Source organism: Podarcis raffonei, chromosome 9 (assembly GCF_027172205.1).
Source record: "Podarcis raffonei isolate rPodRaf1 chromosome 9, rPodRaf1.pri, whole genome shotgun sequence".
In the NCBI taxonomy this organism is placed as follows: domain Eukaryota; kingdom Metazoa; phylum Chordata; class Lepidosauria; order Squamata; family Lacertidae; genus Podarcis; species Podarcis raffonei.
This window is the reverse complement of record NC_070610.1, coordinates 43,584,256-43,600,288: the sequence shown is the minus strand read 5'-3', so window position 1 is coordinate 43,600,288 and position 16,033 is coordinate 43,584,256. Positions and strand designations below refer to the sequence as shown.

Sequence of the window (16,033 nt, the reverse complement as noted above, 5' to 3'; positions counted from 1 at the left end):
ACCCTCTGGACTTTGCCTTTCAACTTCCTTTTAACCAATTTCCTCATTTGGGGCAAGTTTGCTCATTTGAAATCAAATGTGACCATGTTGGACTTTCTTGGCAATTAACCATTTACATATACAGTAGTACCTTAGGTTATAAACTTAATTCATTCCAGAGGTCGGTTCTTAACCCGAAACCGTTCTTAACCTGAGGTGTGCTTTCGCTAATGGGGCCTCCCACTGTCGCCGCTGCATGATTTCCATTCTTATCCTGGGGCAAAGTTTGCAACCCGAGGTACTACTTCCCGGTTAGCGGAGTTTGTAACCTGAAGTGTTTGTAACCCGAGGTACCACTGTATATTTAATTTAATAGCACTGTGGTCACTGCTGCAAACTGACTTAACAACACATCTCACACCACATCATGGGTGCTACTCAATATTAAACCCAGGGTCATTGCTGTCCTGGTTGGTTCCATGACCAACTGTTCTAGGGCACAATCATTTAGTGTATCTAGATTTTTTAATTCTTTGTTGTGTCTGGAATGCGTATGCAAACAGTCTACATAAGGGAAGTTGAAGTCACCCATTAATACATTTCCTCTTTTGGGTGCTTCTTTGATTTCATTCCTCACTGGCTGAGGCAGGTGGGAGTTGGAGTCAAGCCACAGCTTCCACACCCCTGCCACTACATGTCCAATTCCCTGACCCACATTAAGCTTTCCCCTTCCCTTTGTAAGTCTCAGAACATATATTCTAATTCCACAACCTGGTGCCCCTCATATGTTTTGAATTACAACTCCCATCAGCCCCAGCCAGGAGCATGTAAATACAGGATTTTGCACTGTCAGGCCAGAGAGCTACAGAGGGCAAGAGGGTGCTAAACGCATGTTTGATTTTTTTGGCTTCATCTGGGTGTTCAGCATAACATCTAATTTGGCCCTAAATTGCAAACCCAGACTAGAATGAATCAGTGAGAAGTTGTGCCTAAAAGAGCCACATCAAGCATCCTTTTTCTTTTGAAGTGCTCCTTTTGGAACCAAAGTTAATATTATCTCAGTTTAAGTCTTAACTGTGATTTCCAAGAATTAGACGCTCTCCTTTTTAGAAGCATGTTCACATACCTCTGAGGCTTAAAAAATAAAAAATAGGAATGCATTTTATCTCAGCTCCTGCTCATAACTATTCATTTGACATCAGAATGGAAAAGAATATATATTCAAGTTATTGGTTGTTGGTGCTAAATTGAATCAGGTGTCCTTTCCTCTTAAGAAAATTAAGTTGCTTTTGTGCACGAGTGTTTTAATGAGAACAGAGCCTGCCGACATTGATAAATGGGAATGACACCAGAGAGAGCATGTAAGCAGGACAATATGTGCATGTTACAGTCTTACAGCCTATTTTTCACTGACTATCCTGAATGACTTCACCGTTTCTTAAGGGACCTATTAATCTCAAATTTAGTTATTACACAACGTTTATTTGAACATATATTCTGGGGATGATGACAGTTAATAAAGGAAATTTTTTACGAGCAGTATTTTTACATATTGTTCCAGCCACAGCTCCCTTCTCATTCTTCTGTATTGATGGAACACTCTGGTTATGATGCAGCTTTATTTAAGAAGGGGGGGAAGTACATATATTCAGATGCTTTTTTAAGCACACAGGGACTCTTAAATAACTGTTAAAATGCATATAAAAATCCTATTGCAGAACAGCAAAATAAAAGTGTGGCGCTAACTGCTTGACAAAAGACATGGAATGAATAAAATGGTCCCTTTAAGGCAAACAAAAAACTGCCCATGTTGTGTCTTTTAGTACTTTAACACACAGTGAGATCCAGATTCTGTCTTTTGATAAGCCTTTGTAGTTGAACTAAGTGGAAACTGAATGCATATCTGGAGTTGAATGTGCACCAGCTTACTACTTTTTCTGGAACATGGACCTTCCTGGTAACAAAAACAGGGTTGCATGGCACGCAAGCCCTATCACACATATCTAAAAACACTGAAGGTGAAAATTTAGATCCTCACATCCCTCCTTGTCTCTGTTACATGACCCATGGTAGATGACACGTCCAAAGGAGACAACTGAATGCCTTCATTCATTCATTTAAGTCATAAACTAAAAGCAAAAGTATTACTGATTTAATCGGCTGGAGCAGGATGCACTACACAGAGGGAACACAGATCTCTGGGATTTGCTATTAAATTCATCTTGAAAAACATTATCATGTGGGTAAAGGGGGAGGGGGAGGAAAGAAAGCAACAATACACCCTTGGGAAGTGAAGAAGGAAGATTAGCTCGACAATAGCTATTCCACAAAGGACAGGATCTCTTCCCCAAGTCCCTGGTTAGAAGATTATATAATATACTTCAACTCTGAGCCTTCCACTCAGCTCTCACGTTCTAAAGCTATTTCACCTGTTGTTGGTGTGCTGGTTTGAAGAGGTGGCAGCGCCTGCAATGCCAAACCCCAGCTTTGAGTGGGGTAGAGGAGAAGAATCTACCTGCCTCAGGGTTGTCTCCTTGCATGCAATATTGCACCTGCAAATGTTCCATGTCTGAGAACTTTACAATTAGCAAGTGTCCTTCAAGAGTCCCAATTGTATTGCAGACTTTGGGAACTCGATCTCCAAGTTCCTGCCTTCTACAAATTCAGAATTTTGTCTCCTACTACATAGATCAGCCATACACATTTGATTCTTTATTCAAATATTCAGTTCCAGGATTTGAAACAAGGCAATAGTGAGTAACCTTTGCTGGAAATGGGTGCGAGGGGAATTTGATCGGAGTGCAATGTGACCATACTGGCAGTACTGAAATTATCAAAAACGTTCTGTAAAATCTCTGAAAAGTACAATATTTTGAATTATTTTATTATTAAAGCTACTTTTCATTTACAAGCATTTTTAAGAGAACTCTGCATTTCTTCCTTTACAAGATCCCCATGACGCACCCTCCAAGCAGGGCACATTTGGCTCTTGCTGAGTCTCCCATAAAATCCCTACCTGTTCCAGAGTCACTGTGCTGCTGGCCAAAGGCTCCCTTGCTTGCAGGGTGCTCCAAATGGGCCTTGCCCAGGACCTGGGATCCTTCGCCTCACCAGCCCACCTCCAACCAAGTATGATAGAAATTGAGCAAGTCAAATGCATGTAAGATGCACACAGGATACTGCACAGCCACCACTCTCCACCTAACCTGTGCTTCATCCACCCACCTCCCACCACTGCCAAGAGAAGCAAGCCTGCATTTTAAAATGCTTCTCTCCATCATTGGTGGGGGGCATGGCAGAAGGGGAGAAGAACTTCCTTCACTATGTTCCAAAGGCTTCCTCCTCCCATCAGAAGTGGCAGTGGTGGGGAAGGGTGAAGGCTGAAAAAGACTTTCTCTTCATTTCCCTTTCCCACCAGTGGCAATGGTGGTGTTGATGGAAGGAGCACGGGCCACCTGGCTGCCAGCTTGTTCCTCTGGCATGCAAACTTAGTTGTTGGAATGACAACAGAAGAGTGCAAATTTATTAGAAAGAGAAATCATAATTTCTCCTCTTTCTAGTATTAAATGTTATCATATAAAGTGAATTAGTACAAGATAAAAAGGCACTGCAGCATCTTCGTTCAGAACCTTAGCAAATAACCATTAGGTATAAGGCTGCATTAGGTATAAGGGACGCGGGTGGCGCTGTGGGTTAAACCACAGAGCCTAGGACTAGCCGATCAGAAGGTCGGCGGTTCGAATCCCCACAAGGGGGTGAGCTCCCGTTGCTCGGTCCCTGCTCCTGCCAACCTAGCAGTTCGAAAGCACGTCAAAGTGCAAGTAGATAAATAGGTACCGCTCTCCGACGGGAAGGTAAACGGCATTTCCGTGCACTGCTCTGGTTCGCCAGAAGCGGCTTAGTCATGGTGGTCACATGACCCGGAAGCTGTACACCGGCTCCCTCAGCCAATAAAGCAAGATGAGCGCCCCAACACCAGAGTCGGTCACGACTGGACCTAATGGTCAGGGGTCCCTTTACCTTTACTTATAAGGCTGCAATCCCAAGTTCCACTGATTTCAGGGGGATTTACTGCTAAGTAGACATAGTTAAGATGATAATTTCAATTCACCAAACTACTATGCAACCTTCATCTACTTCAAAGGCACTTGCACGGCCTACCACAAAATTCACATTGAAACAAGTGGAAGTTGCAAAGCACAAGTAGTTAGTGAACTGTACTTGTAGTTTCTTTTACAGAAAGGTGCACGCTTCCCCCCTCTTTTTCTGAAGGGTTTAGGGTTGTTCTAATGTAACCCAATACCTGCTTACATGAAGACAAATGAAATAATGGCTTCGTTGCCTTGACATCAAACTGGAATGCAGCTGACTGCATTTGGTCCAAAGAATTTCTACAGTATTCCTTGTCTGAGATGAAGCCCATTGCTGGGCTATTTCCAAAACCTAACTTTATCCATGTACGGTTTCAGATAGTGAAAGGTTACTCAATAATGAATAAAAGGCAACCCCAAACCCCCAGCTATGAAACTATCTGAAATTTTAATTTATGACTCAGTTTTGTTCACTACCAACGGCTTATTAGCTTAGTAGGCTAGGCAATAGCTGTCATACCAGGACAAATGGTTTGTCACTTTTATGATTTAATAGAAGAGGCCCCTGAACAGCGATGCCTAAGTAACTGCCAACATGTGACTCTCTTCTAGTCAAGCACTTTATATCTCTAAGTGACTTTTCCTCTCTGTCTTTTAAATTACCTCAGAATGTATTCTCCAATGGATACAGAGCAATAACAGCCTCCCAAACAGAGGTTTCATTTAAAGCTAAAATTTTCCTGAGATCTTAAGCTGTGATGAAAACACTTAAAGGTCTTGTCCCTTGATCCTCCTCAAGACAAATAATCTATAACACGATTAGAGGTCTAGTTAAAACAATGCATCCCCATAACTTCAAAGAATATTACTTTCTAAGTGAACTGAAAGAACAAGGCCACATCTTAAATGGTGCCCTTTTAAGCTTACCTCCAAGGCTATATGAACACAAATATTATTCTGTGGAGAACCTATACTCTCCAGCTATTTCCTGTGAAACTATCTGTAGAGGCATTAAGATAGGTGAAAAACAGGAGTTACCAATCAGCCACAGTTAATGGAATGGAACAACCATGTTATTCACATGGTTAACTGCAATTATTATATGACAGCCTAGCCAACTGAATCTTTCATTACATAATTGCTCAATACAAGCTGGTCATTTCATCTGTTAAAAGCAGTAGCAATCAGTAAGGTAGGGGTGGGAAAAGAGCTTCCATGCAATGATATAATCCATTATGTGGTTTACCTGTTAACCAGTTGCCTAAATCTACCCAGTATTATACCCGGAAGGAACTGCTTTCTGATCTGCATGTGTGTTCTCATGTGCAACCACCACCACTTACATTGACTATCAGCAGCACTGAGCATAGAAAGTTGTGTGCATATTTTGCTTTCATACTTGATATATTTGTCATCAAACACATTTATGTTTCCTACAATAAACAATGTGTTGTGCTGCCTGATGTTTTTTATTTTAATAATACTTGTAATACAAGTCTGCATACAAGCTTAAAGTCAGGTCACATCACATAACTTTGAAAAAAATAAAATTAACTCTATCTTGAAAATTTAACATACAGTATGCATGCCTCAATTTCCCATTAATCCCAAACCTTCTCTCCTAGTTCGGCATCATCATTATTTGAAAAGAAACAGACACCGAATTCTTCAAGTCACACATACAATACTAGTTATTTATGCTAGGGACTTCAAAACAGTATTATCAGTTTCCGCTATAGCTCTGAAGAAGGAAGAACTTCAAGAAACAGAAAACTTCTAGTGTAGGAGCTTAAAATGTGCCCTCACAAAAACTAGCCTGTCTGGAATAGTATGAAACTGCACCATCAATACATGCTTTCCAATGACATGTGTTCCAACTGAAAGCACCAATCAACCACAGCACATTACATGGGGAAGTCTCCCCAAACAATCCTGCAAATTGTATGCTCGTTATCAAAGCCTTCCCAGAGGGGGGTGTCACCCTGGCAAGCTCAAGACAAGTCTCTATCAAGGCTTGGTAAAAATACTAGGGGGCAATAAGACCGTCTATATTTTCATTACAATTAGCTATAAATAGCACAAACATGCTAGCCTTAGGCCCTAGCAACTGAGGGTGGAGATCTGTAAGCAACAGCAATAAATGTTGCTCATTTGCTGGTGACAGAAACAGAGCCTTCCAATATAGCAAATAGTGGGCTGGTTGTTGCCTTAGGTATGCAGATAAAGCCCAGGATACACAGAAGGTGTACTCCATCACTGGGTCCCTTGAATACAGTGTGTGTGTGTGTGTGTGCGCGCGCGTATACACACACGGTATATTTAAAGATTTAACATTCAACAAAACAAAATAAAACTGCTATACCCATGACCACATAATCCATCAAAGATCAAAAAGTGGCTTTTAAAAGACAATGCAGGAACTGTACACCTCCACTGGCAATTACATATATTTTTTAAAGAAAATTAGCAATGGGGAATAAACTGGGATCAAAGCCGGAAACAACTGAACTGCTATCGGTTTGCATACTGGTGACCTGTACAATATCATTCGATTTAAAAAAACAAACAGAATTCCTACAACTCCTTCAGAAATATTTACCAGCCTGGCGTCCGCTAACATTACAAGTAAAAATGCACGTGGAAATTATTTTTAATGGGGTTTTTAAACAACAGTGCAATTAGCAGCCCTGTATTACTCATTTTCTAATAAATTCTCTATCTATACCTATATGGAAACCCTCCTACTGACTTCCTTTCCTCATTTACATATCTGTGCAGGCCTATTCTTTTTTCTTCGAAGCCCCTTTGCCCTTTCAATCATGAAGCATATTACTCCACTGTCAGTGCAAAGCAGTTCCTAACAACAGGGAACCCAGCTGGGATAGGAAGAGGGCAGCAGGCTCATGCATTAACATAATAATCCAACTGTGTTCCCATAGGCCCTTAGGGCAGACAGCATATTAGGTAGGCCTCCTGTGCAGACCCAAGTGGAAGCTGCCTTATCACCTGCCTATCAACCTGTGGCAGTTACAGCCAACTCAATAGCACCAGCTCCTGCCAAGCTGTGGTGCCCAATTACCTTGCTACAAAGGACAGAAAGCCATTTTTCTGTGTCTGTTTAATGTACCTGACGCATTTCCTTATTTATGATTTGAATTTCTGCATAGTTTCCAGAGGGATTGACTTATTGCCTTTTAACTTTTGAAAGTCTAGAGGACATATTGCTGCATCTAGCAGAAATGAGCCCTTCAAATCAAATTTCCACCACAAGCACAGCTTTGCAAAATGCAAAACACATCTTTCAGTTGCTCACTTCTTGATTAATTTGGGAAGAGCAGAAGAATTTAAAAAGAGCAAGGTAAAGAATGAATCAAAATATGTGTTACCCTTAGCTTCACAATCCTGTTGCAATAGAGAAAAGGCAATCAACAGTGTCCCCCAGCCAGCCAGCAAAAACCTTTGACTGTTATCAATTTGATCATGTTCGCAGTCAAATTTCTGATGAAACACAGGAAATCTTGAGTTGACTATGTCCCTTGCTATGCTTCAAAGAGTACAAATAAATACACGTTTAAATAAATAAAGTATACTACAGTTTTAAGTGATATTAAGTTACAACATGAAGACATTGCATTAACCCATTACATTATTTTGGGTTTTCCTTGTTCTAAGATGAGATTTTTTAAAAATGAAAAACAGATTTCCATTTTTCTACCACGCTTAAATCAAGCCAATACTGAACTATGTTATGCTTTCGTTTGCCTTGGATTTACTTTTAAACATGCTTTACAAGTAACACATAATATATCAAATGTGGCAACAAAAATGGGTTAAAGGGCAAAAAACAAAGGGCAAATTAGGCATAATGTATAAGTATGAACAAAGAAGTACATACTAACATAACAAAATGCTAACTTCACAGCACCCTGCCCCCACAACAAGTTTGGGGGGCCTTCTCAGTGGTGGCGGCAGCAGTAGCAACCAGATTGTGGCATGCTCTCCCGATGAAGTTTCAGCTGGTATGTACTTTATCTTTCTGAGACCAGTCAAAGGCTGGTATTCTCCAATTACTTTTACTTAACTATTAAGCCTTGACGGTATCAGTTTTATGCTGCTTTCAATTGCTGCTGATCTCTTTGTACTGATATGTGTGAATATGCATTTGTAAAGCTGCCCAGGGGAAGGTTTTTTTTAACGGCAATATAAAAACCCATCACTTTATGTATTAAATAACATTAATATATATAAGCTGATGAACTATCAACTGGTGGTGGCCACCAAGTAAATAGATTTTAGGGTTGTAAACAATAATTCAGAGAGAATATCAACTTGGTATCCAGTGACAATGAAAGACGAACAGCATTATCCCAAACGTGTTCAGTCACATTGGGTTTTGTCTAATGAAGTTATCTCATTAGCACAAGGACTTTGCAACAGGACTTCTCCCTCTCTTCTACCTGCACATACCTTAAATGTGTTCTGTGATTCCCCTGATCCCCCAAAGCTAATGGGGAGGATGCAGGGGGAGAGAAAGTCATGTTGTGCAGGTAGAAGCCTTTGTGCAAATAGGACTTCTTTGATACAACCAACTATGTCCAACCTGAAATTATGTATTTTGAGCTCCAGGAAACAAATTTGTGACTGCATTTTGCATCAACTGGTGCTTCTGCACTGTCTCCAAGGGCAGCCCCACAAAGAGACCACACCAGGTTCTTCAGGAAAGACTGCAGATGTGAACCAGATTAAGCCTTTACAAGGCAGCTGCCAGCACTTGAGCATCAAAGCAAAGGGCCAGGTTAAGGAGTAATCCTAAAATGCACCCTAGCTGCTTCAGGAAAGTAAAAAAAATGTTGGCTATCCTCAGTCAGATTATCAGAACTAATGAATGGTAGCACTCCCACTTTATCTAGCATTTTAGGAGTTCCCCCCAGCCCCCATTTCATCATACAACATTACAAGGCACTTTTTAAGCAATTTGCATTTTGGTTCAATCCATTCAGGTAAGACATACCATCTCTTTATACTTTTAAAGATGATTACACTAATAATGCCTAATACGATATTGTTTATCCTGTCAAAAACCATGCAAATAACCATTCAGGTTTGTTATTTGGCCTTTATTAATGAAATATCTCCAAAAGCCTTCCACACCACCACAGAGAATTAAAGAGTGCTTTAAGTTTCATCTTCTCAATAAATGCATAATCAAACCGTAAATGTTACATTTGCAGTGAGATTATATTCCAAACTGCGGAGGGGGGGCAGAAATACTTAAATTAATTATTCTCAGAACAAAAAGAACAAATTCAGAAACCAGATCCGTGTAGTCACTCCCCCACTTGCAAGAAAAATGGGTGGCAATGGGCATCTGAAGAATCCCTCCAGGCTATACACATGCTCTACAGAGGCCTCTCTATCCACATGGGATCCCTGCACAGCCTTGTTTTAACTCATACAAAGTAGGGAGGAAGAACAGCAGCTTTTTGATCTTGTTAGAGAGATCAGCAGAAAGGCTAAAACATTTCAATAAAAAGCCTCTACTTGAGTCACTCTCAACTTTCAGTCATCTAAGGGAACTTTCTTCTATTTTTTTGCTTACTGAGAATAACAACTCATCCTTCTTGGATCTCTACAGTCCACAAATCATCAGAAGTTACATAATGTTAGCAAATGGAGGCCAGGTCACTAGGAAAAGGCACATCATATCCCTAAATAAGCTTTTTCAGACACAAGGAAATTTAGGCTGCAATCCTAAACAGACTTACTGGGGGGGGGGGGTAAGAAGCCGCTTTTCCGCACGCCCTCCTGCCTCCAACCGGCCCCGGAGCTTCAACTCTAGTTGAAGAGAGAGTTGTGTGGAAAGAAAGGGGGGGGGAGAGCTGGAGAGCAGGGGGGAAACCAGCATTTAGAGGTTTTTTTAGAGAGTGCTCCCCACTTGCACCTTTTCCACCTATGCACATGGGGGTCCAGAACATAATCTGCACATAAGTGGGGTGGCTGGGTGCCTGCATTGGGAAAGTGTAGTGCAAGAATCAAAAGACCACCACGAACCTCCCTCTGCAACCACTGTTTCAACCTCCTTCATTGCTTTTGTTATTATTAAGCCTGCTGCAAGCAATAATAAAATCTCGCCATTATAAGCACTCTCAATTTACACATGTAGACCTCAGGCATCACCAGTAAGAAAGGAAGTTTAGCCTAAGCCACTCTTTCAGTAATGATCAGCTTATTCTGTTTTCCTTTAGTGCTCTTAAGTAAGAGTGAGAGAGCAAGTAAGAAAATGGTGAGGCTGTCAAGTTTGAAACAGATAAATCAATTATGTCCTTTAAATTACTCCAGAGGGCTTTCCTATCAGGGTTTAAAAATGTCTGCTCACTCAAATTTGTCCCTTAAAATTGCTCAACATGCATCACAGGCAATAAATTGCAAATGCAATTTTATCATGAACACAACCACTCTTCCCCCCTCCCCCTCCACACGCTTACATACATATCAGCACATTAACATTACTTTGTATAAAAGAAAGGGAAGTCGCAGCACTGAAAACAGACAACTGGCCCACTAATGAGGCCCTTGATAACAAAGGCTGAGGATACTAGAGCCAGGAAGAGCATGTTTCAGACTGGTGCACTGCATTTGTTCACTTAAATACAATCAACCAACTGATTCAGCCCACACTTTGATATTAGCATCCAATGCTAGAACAAAACTAAGCTAGCTACGTTAAGTGAAGTGTAACTATATATTTTTAACATTTATTAAATTTTCAGTAGTTGGGGAAAGGTGGGGAAAGGATTCATAATTTTTCTCTGCCAATTTCATTTTTGGATAAGACACAAATTCTTACAACTCACATCAAGTATTCCAGCCAAAAAACTGCATTTTGGCTATAATGAGATTATGCACAGTTGAAGATTAAGAAAGGTGTCTGTATCGGCTACTAAAAAGAACAAATTATTCTCTCATTCAGGACTGCATTCATTCTCTAAAGCTTAACCAACAAAAGGGTTAATTAGGGATACAAATTTTCACAGACTGTTAATAACGGGCATGACACACACTATGTGCCCATAAGTAATTCTCAGGTATCTTTGATCTTAGCCCCAAATGATTACAGTTGCCTACCATACCCTGACCCCTGGGACTCTCTCAGAACCAGACATCTGGCTACTTTGTTCTTGTAGACTAATCTCATCCCAAAAGAGCTCAAGAAATGACACCAGGCAAGGAGGCTGCTGGCAAGGGAAAAAACATTACAGTATTAGCAGATCCTGAAAGTGAATTGGCATATCACAATTGTCTTCACATTTCTTACGGGCTGAGGTCATATGGTCTGCTGGCGATTTATAGGGGGTTTTGCTTTAGCACAGCAAAGGGGAGAAATAGTTCAGCACATCTTTGAGGGCTATCAGTCAAAATGTAAATAAAGTGTGCCCTGTCAACTAGCAAAAAAAAGGCACAAGGGGAAAGGGGGAAACTAAATATTTTTCTTTAAAATGACAAAAGGTGTAAATATTATTTAAAAATTATTCCTGCCCCTGGAATGTAAGACTGCTGCCTTTTTCTTCTTTAGATTGCCTCTCTAAAGGTTAAGCTTCCAAGTGTTACTGTTACTGGTCTACTCACAGCCATAAAAGTATCCCTGTAAACCTAGCCTCAAACTGATTAACATGGTCTAAGAACTATGTTTCCTTCTGCCAAGACTTTTAGCCATTGGATACAACTACTCAAGTATGAATACACCTGTAAAATAATTTGTGAATGCCGCTCACCCATTCAAGTCACAATTTTCCCCATAAAAAGCCATTGATGTGATAACAAAATATAGGACTGATCTTTTTCTGGTTATCTAAAACCTGTGTATGCAATTATCTACTGTCATAAGGTGCATGCATTCTGTACTTTGGTATCTGCACTCAAGTGCAAATATGAAATAAGAAATGGGCCTGGATTAAAAGATGCTATATTGCGGAGGGGGGTCACTTAGAGTTAAGTCCCACTTTAAGTCCTCTGTAGTCTATATACCAAGTAATTCAAGGCAACCCATAAATCACTGCCAAAAGTCATAAGCTAAAGAAAAGTCCTTGGAATGTAGTTGGCGTTGTGGTCTAAATCACAGAGCCTAGGGCTTGCTGACTAGAAGGTCAGCAGTTCGAATCCCTGCGACGGGGTGAGCTCCATTGCTTGGTCCCTGCTCCTGCCAACCTAGCAGTTCAAAAGCATGTCAAAGTCCAAGTAGATAAATAGGTACTGCTCTGGCAGGAAGGTAAATGGCGTTTCCATGCACTGCTCTGGTTCGCCATAAGTGGCTTAGTAATGCTGGCGACATGACCCGGAAGCTGTACGCCGGCTCCCTCAGCCAGTAAAGCGAGATGAGCGTCGCAACCCCAGAGTCATCCGCGACTGGTCAAGGGGTCCCTTTACCTTTTAAGAAACAGTCCACTTGTAACGATTCCCAGCTCTGAAGGCAAAGGAGGATACTGATGTCTTAAAAGTAAAGAAGTTACATTCCTTTCCTCCTTCTTGCCACTGGAAGTGCCCCAGCAAAAGCCATTTGTACAGTTCTTGTAACACCACACCCTTCTTCTGAGCTCCATTTGGTTTCCCAAGGGTGTCCTCTTCAAACAAGCTTAATGTGAAAATAAATAACGTGTTGGCCTTTGGAAAGCAGCTGAAATTGTGGCTTTTTCTCCTAAGTTTTTAGTGTGGTTTGATACTAGTATCTCCTCTGAACTGCAGTTGTTGATTTTTGCTTTACTTGTGGATGCTTTTTGTAGTTTTATAGGAATTTTATATTTATGTGTTGCTGGCTATCTTTGCAATTAAGAGATGGGATACAAATATTTTTAATGAATAAATAAAATGCTGTAGACCCACATTACCCTTATTCATCTCCTCAGAGAGAATATGTTAGTAGTTCTATCTAAACAGGTGGGGAACAGAGGTTTTCAGCAGCAAATATGCTTAACATTTTCAGCATTTCATCTTAAATCAGGGTTTTAGTAGGAACAGTAGAAAGCGAGATATTACTGAGGGGAGAGAGCCAATCAGAATGAGACACATGGACACTATTTGAATTGTGATAGTCAAAGATTATGGCTTGAATGAATAGTAACTTCGAGAGTAGCAAGAGAAGTGTCAGGAAGAAAGAAGGAATTTGACCTGAACTGGATGCGAACCAATATCCTTCACTGTACTGTTTATTCTTTTGTGTGTGTTGCTCTTTTGTATGCTGTACCTTCATAAAAAAATTTAAATCATTTGAACCTGCCTGATCTGTCACTTCATGGTTCAGATGTTGGGGAAAGTCCTATGGACTCAAATATCTCTGCAGGATGGTGCTGGGGCCACATTTTAAACTCTCTCACCAAACATTCCTGTAGTACCAACTGTATGACCTGCAGGCCTTCTTCCCTGTACAGCTTTGTTCACACCATTCAATCATGCACAGGAAAGATCACATTAACAAAAATGTGTAGCTGTTTTAACATGGGATCCAGTTAGGGTTGCAGGCAGATTGGTAATTAAAAAAAAAATATTCCAGCAATTTATGCAAATTTGCACATATTTACATAGGAAGAAAATAAAGAAAATAATAGGAATAATTGCATTAATATTTTTGTGCATATTGGGTATACATTTTCCAGTAAAGGATAAAGTATTTTGCTGTAAAAGCAACATACTTTTTAAAAAACAAAACACCCAACATTGATAGAACACATGATTAAGCATTTAGCCTTTGCTCTGCAGCCAGGATTTCAAACATCCACTTCACTAGTGAGACTATTTTTTCTATAGCATTATGATAAATAAGATAATAGCAGCCTTGTAAGCTCCATAGACTCAAAAATATTGAAGTGGGTTCCCAGCAGTGGCAGCCAGAAGCAATTTTCCCTCCCTCTCTCTCCATCCATGAATACAAGAGCTTTCTTGCCTCGCAAGGTACAAAGACAGATACTGTACAACTTCTGTCAGCAAGATACAACTTCTCTTTCCCCCTACAACACAAACAGGTCCCAAAACAGCCAGTCAGGTGCAGGGCTCCCTCATCAATTCTTGTCCCACCTGTTTAAGCATAGCATCCTTGCTCCCAATTCGTGACAAGCCAGCAGCCCCATCAATAATAAGAGCTAAAACGGCACTGTCATCTAAACTGCCACACAGTACTCCATATGCTTACTAGCCAGAAATCGATATGGGTCAGGCAACAAGCAATAACTTAATAACCTCTTCAAGCCCACTAACTGCACCACTGTTACAGTATTCTTAAAACACAGCAGAGGTTTCCCTCATGTCCGGCTGATCACTTCCAACCAGGTTGTCAAGACTCAGGCTATATAAAGAGAAGAAAGGGTGAAAGAATCCATGGAGGTGTTAAATTGGAACTTTTAAAAACCAAACAAAAACAGACCAGGGTTGTTGTTTTTAAAAAAATGATGGTCATTTAAAAGGGAGAGATCAAGCCCAAGCTCCAAAATTCTACAAATTATTGGTAGATATGGGCAATGGATTTTATCAACCAGAAAAGAGAAGCTGAATGTTGAGTTCAGTACATTTTGAGCAGGGGCAATTTTTTGCTAAAAGCACCTGTGGGCCAAACGCCTTGCCCGTGGGTAGGCAAACTAAGGCCCGGGGGCCGGAACCGGCCCAATCACCGTCTAAATCTGGCCTGTGGACGGTCTGGGAAACAGCATGTTTTTACATGAGTAGAATGTGTCCTTTTATTTAAAATGCATCTCTGGGTTATTTGTGGGCCATAGGAATTCATTCTTTTTTCTTTTCTTTTCCAAAATATAGTCCGGCCCCACACAAGGTCTGAGGGACAGTGGACTGGTCCCCTGCTGAGAAAGTTTGCTGACCCCTGGTCTTGCCAATGGTTTTCCAACACTTTCAAAGTGCTCAAGTAACTTCCTCAGATCTCAAGACTGAGAATGTGTCAAGAGAACAGTAGCTGCTAAGGCCATTAACAACCCACATCTCCACAGGAATCCGTTATTTCTAATTTTGACTGGTGTGCAAAGAGACTGGGACCTGAACTCCCTAATACCTCAAGTAGCACAGGTGTTCTCTGCCTAGAACAGCTGGCACCTGCTAATTAAAAGAAAAACTCAATACAACAGTTTTGCCTTATTTTTGAACAAATTTAAATAACATCTTTTGCAAGGCCACAACTATTGTTAATTCAGTATGGAAGATTCTTTTTCTCCCCTTTCCAAACTATAAACAGTTTGAAGATAGTGGGGTGATTAGAACATTGATAATTTTTTTAAATAATGAAAGCAACAATACACTAAAAACCGGGCTTGACTTTGGAAAACATTTGATGGACATCTGCTTTCTCCACTGATAAGATCAGCACAAGGAGCATTCATGCATTTTTTCCATTTCCTTTTTTTCCTTTTGAGTTTTCCTTTATGCAACAATGCCCAATACACCCAATAGCTGCCTCACCTTCATCATCGGAACAATAAACATTTTATCTGTCCAATGCTTGGTCTGGCTGCATTTTACAGTCTGCCTGTCTTCCCATTTCTATACAGCCCTTCCAATTTTATCCAACAGAACAGAACAGAATGAAACAGCACTGTGACTGCCTTCCATAGTATTAGTAAAATTCTTCACTTTCTTTAAAAGAAGATGGAAACCGTAATAACTTGCATGTGACATCACTCTAATTGGTATGTCATAGATACTTAAGGCAATTCATACAGATCAAGCAACTGAGTTGCCATCAATTAGCTTTGTGCCCATTCCCGACTAGACAAATTGTACCACTCTGGCTAAAGTCGAAAAATCAGTGGCTCTGCTGCAGTATCAAACTTCAGTGGCACTGCTGCAGAAACGGCTTGTTTGTTTTTTCCGGTTCTGACTCACACCATCACAGATATCAAAAAACAGTATGATACAGTATCTAGAGTTATCTGCAAAATTGACAGTAGTTTAAAAAAATACTTGACCATCAC

At 40.5% G+C, this 16,033-nt stretch overlaps 1 protein-coding gene across 19 annotated transcripts in view; it reads right to left on the bottom strand.

Annotated features, from left to right (window-relative positions):
• The window catches only part of SLC10A7 (solute carrier family 10 member 7), a 124,519-nt gene that overhangs the window by 94,575 nt on the left and 13,911 nt on the right, over window positions 1-16,033 (bottom strand). The window lies entirely within an intron of this gene.